This window comes from Cebus imitator, unplaced genomic scaffold, assembly GCF_001604975.1.
Source record: "Cebus imitator isolate Cc_AM_T3 unplaced genomic scaffold, Cebus_imitator-1.0 Scaffold538, whole genome shotgun sequence".
Taxonomy (NCBI): Eukaryota; Metazoa; Chordata; class Mammalia; order Primates; family Cebidae; genus Cebus; species Cebus imitator.
The window spans coordinates 2061922-2069321 of record NW_016107853.1 but is presented as its reverse complement, the minus strand read 5'-3'; the positions used below and the strand labels follow the sequence as shown (position 1 = coordinate 2069321).

Below are 7400 nucleotides of genomic sequence, written 5' to 3'. Positions count from 1 at the left end.
CTCCATCACCCAGCTTAGGGAGGGAGGACTCCTCCAGGCACCATCACCCAGCTTAGGGAAGGAGGACTCCTCAGGCACCATCACCCAGCTTAGAGAAGGAGGACTCCTCCAGGGTTTTATCACCCCAGATTAGGGAGGAAGGACTCCTCTAGGCTTGGCCAAAGGCAGGTCTCCATGGTGCCCCCACCCCCCACCCACTGAACTGACATTTTTCTTTAGGGTGAAGGGGAGAGGCTGGACCAGGAATTTATTTGGGGTTGCATCACGTGATCTCAAACCACCTGGTCCAGGCAGAGTGGTGGCTGGAGGAGTCCTGGCTGTCTTGCCACATGGCTCTGGAAGGAAGGGTGACCTGCGGTGCTGGCTCCCCAGCTGCTCCTGAGCCCCCTGACTCTTCCTGCTGTCTGAGGTCTCACCCCGGGGGCCCTGAAAGTCCCTCCTCTTAAAGGGCCAGGAGAATGTGAGACGTGCATCTCCCTTCTTGTCCCCGGGGGGTCTGTCCACCTGCTCCACGCCCTCTGTCCTGAGAGGGACTGCCCCACCAAGAGGTTCGGAAGACTGGAGTCACAGGAACCCTCTCGGGCCAGCCACACCCTGAAAACATTGTGACTACAACTTGGGGTACAGAAAGCAGCTTGGATTGTTCCCATCCTGGGGGCCCTTCTGCTGGGGACAGAAGCTCAATCCTCTGTGGGTTTTCTCAGCCGTGTCCGGGCTTCTCCCTCCCTCCTCCTGCCAGGCAGAACTCCGGCCTGGGGGCTGACTTGGTGCAGGGGTGTGGGTCAGGTTGCTGAGAGCGGTGTTCATGGACCCCTAGGGAGCTGCGGAGGGGCCCTGGGGTCTTCTGTCCACAGAGGGGAGCAGGGCCTGGCGGGGCCCCACTTGGGTCGCTCCCTCCTGCCTCTTGCTGTGTGCCCCCGGCCAGGGGATCTTCGTTGAGTTTAGGGCAGGGCCGGACAGTCTCTGTCCGCTCCTAACCAAACGTTCGCAAGAATAATATGCTCTGATTCTTTCAGGAGACGGACTCTTCCGAAACCTTTTCTTTTAGACCGATAATTGCCATCAGTTTTAAAGGCCAGTTGAAGAACTCCATTTTCCAAATTGCTGAATTTGCTCTCGGCTGTCATCACTCACCCGAGGTGGGCAGCTGCTTCAGCCGCGTAATTTATTTAAAGAAGAAAAATCATTGCAGGGACAAAAATCCTTCAGAACATGGCCCCACCTGATGGATGCCTCAAAGCAACTTGCTGTGATGGTGACAGGTGCTTCGAGGGGCGGCTGAGGCACTGCAGGGCGGCAGGAGGAGGCCCCGAGGGCTTCGGGTCCCGCCATGATCCCCCAGGTGGAAAAGAGGGGCAAGCCCCTGGCTGAGGCCCCTGCAGAGGCCCAGGGCTGGGGGGAGCTTGCCAAGGTGAAAATGGGAAGCAGGCGTGGACGAGCGAGGTGCTGTCTGCACCCAGATGCTCAGCTGGCCGCTGAGTCCTCATTGCACTGGGAAGGGAAGGGCACCCACCGCAGCTGATGACCTTGGCCAGGACCCCAAATTCATGATCATGTCAACATTCTCCTGATTGAGGCTGGGTGTGGTGGCTAAGGCCTGTAATCCCAGCACTTTGGGAGGCCAAGGCAGATGGCTCAGTTAAGGCCAGGAGTTTGAGACCAGCCTGGCCAACACGTGAAACCCCATCTCTACTAAAAACACAAAAATTAGCCGGGCGTGGTGGCAGGTGCCTGTAATCCAAGCTACTCGAGTGGCTGAGGCAGGAGACTCACTTGAACCTGGGAGGCAGAGGTTGCAGTGAGCTGAGATCGGGGAACTGCACTCCAGCCTGAGCGACAGAGCAAGACTCCATCTCAAAAAAAAATAAACATTTCCTGATTGAAATGAAGGTAATTTTCTTGGAAGCTTGGGAAGCATGTGTTTTGCATCAGAACCAGTTTGTGAACCCCAGAAAAGAAAATCCACCCCTGATAGGAGAGCTAGGTCTGGTTCCGCCCCATGGCATGTCAGCTCTGTCCCTCCCTTACCCACAGGGCTGGCCTCTCAGTGGCTTAGCTCTCGCTGGAAGTTGTGATTCATTTGAAAATGTTGGAAAGATTCAGAGCTCTAGAACCAGAGCCCCTGGAAGGGGCAACATCCCACAGGTGGAGAGGGCGCTGGGAGAGCAGGTGTGTGGAGCAGGTAGGAGTCCCGGCCGCATGCTCAGCTGCGTGGGGAACGTGCCCCTGCTTCTCCGCACTGCCAGAGGGTGGAGGCTTCTGAATCCCCGACCTGCTCTTCAGCATTGGGACCTCCAGCAGCCCTGCCTTGTCCTTGTCCCCAGGCTCCTCCCCCTTGGCCCTTCATCCCTGTCTGTGCAGGGCGTCCTCCTGTCCTTGGGGAGGGGCCAATGCTGCCTGGCCTTGCCCCCACCCAAGTCCCTCGCTGCTTCCCCACTGCAGCCCCTACCTGGCTTGGGTGAGGTCCTTGATGTCCTGCCGCCCCCACCTCTCCCTGGCCCCCTTCCAGGTTCCAGAATTCCACTTGCCTGTGTCAGAAACGCAGCTCAAACCCACCCATGTGCAAAGCTTGTGGGCCTGGGAGGCCCAGGGCATGCTTACCCCCAGAGGTCACACAGGCTGACCAGGAGGGCTTTCTCTGCCTTCTTGTCCTTCCTGCTCTCTTACTGCCCTGTCTACCTCTGCTTCCTGGCCTGTGGACCCTCCCAGGAAGGTGGATCAGCTGGTACAACATGCCCATGCTCCGAGCAAGCAGCCAAGCTCTGGCCCGCAGTGGTGGCAGATGATGGTGCAGAAAGGGCTCAGAAATAGCGGCGTGGGGGGGGTGGCAAACCCTGCAGCAGGGCCTGTGACGAGTGCAGTGACACCTCACAGCCAGGCTCGGGGCAGGTGGCCTGGTCTGAGGTCACTGTAAGCAGAATAGCCTTCACACCGGGACATGCAGGTGTATAACAGAGCCGGGCCCAGGCCAGGGATGATCCATGTTGCAGGGGCTCTGGCCGAGCCTTGGCCATTGCCCTGGAGGACAGGCGTGGGAGCAGTCTCACCAGATGAAGTTTACTTCCAGCGTTTGGGTCTAAATCCCCAAATGCACACAAGGGCTGAAGTGTGGCCTGCTTGCCAACAGGCGACAGAGGCTGCGTGGTATCGTCCCATGTACCGAGGGTCCCCAGCAGCACTTTCCAGCCCTCAGGTTCCATCGCATGGTCTTCTTACGTGGGCTGCTGGGGGTGTCACGGGGGGGGTCACATGGCTGTAAAATGTGTCATCAGGGCCAGGCACGGTGGCTCACACCTGTAATCTCAGCACTTTGGGAGGCTGAGGTGGGTGGGTCACGAGGTCAGAAGTTCGAGATCAGTCTGGCCAACTTGGTGAAACCCCGTCTCTACTAAAAATACAAAAAATTAGCCAGGTGTGGTGGCAGGCGCCTGTAATCCCAGCTACTTCCTTGGGAGGCTGAGGCAGAGAATTGCTTGAACCTGGGAGGCGGAGGTTGCAGCGAGCTGCGCTGGTGCTGTTGCATTCCAGCCTGGGTGACAGAGCAAGACTCTGCCTCAAAAAAAAAAAAAAAAAAAGTGTCTTCATTCACTGGGGGCTCCAATGCTGAGTGAGGGAGGCAGGCCTGGGGCAGCCCAGCCGGGCAGGGAAGCTTGGCAGTCGGAGCGGCAGCCCAGGGTGGAGGAAGGGTGACCGTCCCCCAACTCCTTCCCAACCTGCCCGCCGTAGACCTCTGTGCTCTACGTCTATGCCTGGGCCTCAGTGGGGGTGTTTTTTAAATGCAAAATTGATATTTTAAGGGCATCTCTCTCGGAGCGCCCGGCGTATAGACATGGTTCAAAAGATGGCAGCGGGATGCGGATGGAGTCCTCCCGGCTGGCCTCGGCTGCAGGGCAGAAAGACCGTGGGGTTTCTTCAGTTTTCTGGGTCAGGGTTCCCCATTCGTTGGGGCCCGATCCAGCGTCACTACAATAGCTGTTTTTTTTAGAGCTTACTGTGTCCCACCCCTGTGATCAGCCATGGAGCCACCCGCTGGAGCGGTTCACGGTTAGGGATGGCGCGAACCATCTCTGCGTGGCCAGGCCTGCTGGGGCTGCCCTAGGTGGTGGCTGTGCTGGGCTGCGCTTGTAGTCTCCTGGCACTGCCCTCTGGCCTGGCATTCTCTTGGGGCCCAGGTGTTCCTGGGTAAAGGAGGGCCCAGGTTGGGAGCTTCAAGGCCTCCACCTGAAGGGGGTTCCAGGCGCTCAGCTTGCAGCAAAACCACAGGACAGGCAGAGAGGGTCAGGCCAGAGCAGGCCAATTCTTAGAGGCCAGAGGGGCAGGCCTAGCCACCGAGGTGGCCTCCGTTGCCAGCCTTGGGACAGGGGAGGGTGAAGAGGGGATGGGAGCGAATTAATCTTCCACCACGTGACTGGCCTGGCGCTTACATATGCAATGGAGACAGCACTTCATAGGCAACCCCTGTTGCCCCAGTTTTCTTCCCTGCACTCCTGCCAATCAGGCCAGGGGACGACCCCGCCACCCTTGGGAAGGTAGGGCCAGTGCTATCCAGGACAGGAAGTCCATGGGGTAGGGACGAAGATGACTGAAATCTGCCTTTGGTCCTGGATGGGAGGAGAGCCTTGGAAGGGCCACGCTGTTGGAGGATGAGCCAGGGCCCTGGGAAGTGACCCCCATTTGTCTTGGTTCAATAGTAGGTGTTTGTGTTGAGGGGTATGAGCAAGAGAACAGGAACCCCACAGAAACCCCGGCTGATGAGGGGCTGCTTCTGCGTGGCATGAGAGAGGCCGAGCAGGTGAGCCTCAGGTAGGGCCCCAAGGCCCCCTGCTCTCCCTCGGCCTGGAAAGGAAAAACCCAGGGGATCCTAAGTGTTCGTGGAGGAACCACGGCCAAGAACTCTGGTGGGCAACTGCCTGCTTGGTGAAGTGAGCTGGGGCTGAGGGTTGCAGGGGCCATGCAGTCTGGGGTCAGATGAAGCTGAGGCCAGACCTGAGGGGCTCAGAGCACCTGTGCAGCCAGGCAAGACTTCACTGGCAGGCCCCTCGCTGCTCCCAAGTTTTGTCTCCCAAGATTTTAGTCTCTACTAAAAACACAAAAATTAGCCAGGCATAGTGGTGTGCGCCTGTCATCCCAGCTACTCAGGAGGCTGAGGCAGGAGAATTGCTTGAACCCAGAGGCAGAGGCCGCAGTGAGCCAAGACTGCACCACTGCACTCGAGCCTGGGCCACAGAGCAAGACTGTCTTAAAATAAAAAAAAAAGAAGAAAGGGCTGAAGGAAATAGGGACATTTATTCCAGAATGTTGCTGCTTGATTGGGGAAACTGACTTCCTCTGTCAAGCAAGGTGGTGGGCTCAATAGTGGGAGTCCCAAATGGAAAAAAGGGGCCTTCCACGGGAACTTGGGAGTCCTTCCAGGGGCATTGTCCTGATATGGCCACCAGGTGGCAGCACAGCCCCAATGATGACTCACCGGTGCTTATGATGGGGGTGCATGGGCACAGGCCGCTGCGGGGAAAGAAGGGGGAAGGGCCCCATTTCCTTTGTGCTCTTCTTGCCCTCGTGGGCCAGCTCTTCTTTCTCTTCCCCTCCGGGCTGCTGCGGACAAGCGCCTGATAGGCCCAGGGCTCCAGTGAGGACCCATGAGCAGCCTGCCCGGGGAAGGGGCTCACCCTTGGCCCGCAGAAACCTGTCTCCAGCCATAAACTGCAAGCACCCACCACCAGCAAGACCTTAAAGAGGCCGGAAGAGGAAAGCCGCTCTGCTTCCAAGCCAGGGCTCCGTAGGGTGCAGCCGGGCCTTGGGCTGCACCTCCGGCCCACTCACAGCTCCCTGTCATGTTGGGGATGAAGCGGGATCTCCTTAGCTTAGCACTGAGGGAAGACCCTTCAGGACCTGGCCCTCGCATCCCCCCACTCCGGGCTCCTGGGGCTCCTCGCAGGCCTCTCACCTGCGCCTTTGCACCTGCTGCTCACCTGTCTTTACTGGTGCTTTCTTCACTAGCCCTGGCTCTCACTTCCCTGCAGCGGGGAGTCCGTGTGGGCTGTGTCGGGAACAGCTTTTGCAGTGTTGCCTTTATCCCGAGCTGCCCAGGCCTGGGGGCGAGGCTGAGGGTCCCTGCGGCTTTGGAGAGGGAGAGGCTGGGTCTCCACAAGCGCAGTCCAAAAAAGAGTCGTCTTTTCCTCTGGGCGTCACAGACCCTAAGCCACATTATGCCAGGGCTGCCGCAAGATGACGCTTAAGGACAGACAGACATACAAACAGTAACCAAATCGTCTGTCCAGGAATCGTCTCTGTCCTGTTGGCAATTTGGGTAAAATTGCCCCAAAAAAAAAAAAAAGTCTTTGATCAGATTTAGCAAAGCTGGTTTGTACCCACAGGTCGGGGCCTAAAGGAACCCAGCAATAATCAGTCTCCTTAAAATGTAGAGAGAAGCGGGGCTGAGGGGATGAGGCTGTGGGCAGAAATCCTGTATTCTCGGCCCGGTTTCTGCCTATGCCTGGCAGTTTTGGCTCTGGAGAGTATCAGGCAGCCCTGTGGGGCTGCAGTTCACACAAACGGCCACTGGATGGCACCAGAGGACCAGCTCTAGATGCTCGGGTCCTCACTGCTTCCCTGGAGGGGCCTCCCTTGGAGCCTGCAGTCACCACCCCACCACACCCGCCCCATGTTCTGGTCCCACAGGGGTGTTCCTAATGACCAGCATCTCTTTCTGACCCCAGGCACGTTGAAGCTCCTGTGGGTAGGCCCTGGGGACCTCAACCACTTGGTTGGCGGAAGGGTAGGATGAATTGCCTGAGCTGTGACTTCATCTGAAAGGGCAAAGTGCTGTGGGCATTCCCGGTCCAGAGACAGACTGGGGGGTGGCTGGGGTCTTGCACGGGCCTGGCTAGGAGAAAGCCAGGTGCTGAAAGACATGCGTGCGTTCCTGTTCTCATGGGAGCTTCCATCTGCTGTGGGCCCCTCCCATGGTGCCAACACTGGGCACCCATACACATCAGAGGTTGCAAACTGGCAGCCCTAGAAGCGCTTTGGTGGCCCGCCGTATTTTTTCATGGTTCTTTTATATCCTCTACTGCAAGCCCTCAGGAGCTGGGCACAGACGGCTTGGCTGCTTGGGCAGTAACTAAACATCCTGCCCCAGGCTTCAGTCTCCGGCCCTCTTGGACCCAGCCCTGGTCACAGGTTTGTCACCTCCGGGCCCCCTATGATGTTTGAATCCCTGACCTCTGCCTAAACAAAGCAGATGAAGGTCTTCCCCGACAGTCTCACACCTCGCCTTGCCCTGTCCTTCCTGCCTCCCCCACCTCCAGACTGAATCTTTTCCTTCCCTCCCCACTTATTTGAAGCCTGTTCTTCCTTGAAGGCCCTGCCCACCTCTTCTTTCCTCCAAAAGGTCCCCTCCC

General features: G+C 58.1%; 1 pseudogene; it reads left to right on the top strand.

The window, feature by feature from the left end:
* The first annotated feature begins 1330 nt into the window (after positions 1 to 1330).
* Positions 1331 to 7400, top strand: part of LOC108293458 — a 77354-nt pseudogene continuing 71284 nt past the window's right edge.